Source organism: Neodiprion pinetum, chromosome 4, assembly GCF_021155775.2.
Source record: "Neodiprion pinetum isolate iyNeoPine1 chromosome 4, iyNeoPine1.2, whole genome shotgun sequence".
Classification (NCBI taxonomy): Eukaryota; Metazoa; Arthropoda; class Insecta; order Hymenoptera; family Diprionidae; genus Neodiprion; species Neodiprion pinetum.
The window spans coordinates 18,053,406-18,054,192 of NC_060235.2; positions in this window are offsets into that span (position 1 = coordinate 18,053,406).

The following is a 787-nucleotide window of genomic DNA, read 5'->3' on the forward strand; positions in this document are numbered from 1 at the left end:
CTAAGATCAGAGGAAGCTATTTCAACGAAACGATGAAAATGATGCAAGCATTTTTTTATCTCGACTACGGGAGAGCTATCAAGTCGTAAAAGATTTGAATGTGCTCGTTTGCTGTATCTCCGGTTGTATAACAGTATTAAATATAAAAAACTTGAATCAAAACTTGTCTACCACGTTTTCAGCTTTTGAAAGCATGTGTGATTCTCTTTCATATATTTGTCAAATCCAGGTAAATACACTGATGCTACCAAACTTATCTATCTTTATTATTTACTATACTTATGGAGCGATGTTTAAAACTTTTACTGTATACACTGTCTATAAAGTCTGATAAGACATTAAAGGACGATATAGAATAGAAATCAGAAATGCGATAAAGTACGTTAGTTGCGTCTTTTTATCTTACCTTTTTTATTCTAATTTTATTCGTAACCTAATAATAACTTATCATTGATACTTTCACTAGCTCGTACGTGTATCATTTTGTAGATAAATATTAACAACGGTTTTTTCTCTCTTAAGAATTGATTCGTCACCTGTAGAAGTTCAGTAGAATAAAAAACAAACCAAAAATTGTCTCTAAGCAATTTCAAACTGAAACTGCTACAGAATAGTAGCAGGTGGATATTTTGTGGATGATCTGCTTGGATGATATGTGGATTTATCGGTATGTATATATAGCGTAGAATCACCGCTGACACCTTTGGGTTAATAGAATTTCAATTTATTAAGTCCCCTAGCCATCAATGTCTTGATTCTCATTTACAAAGTTATCATCATATAATAA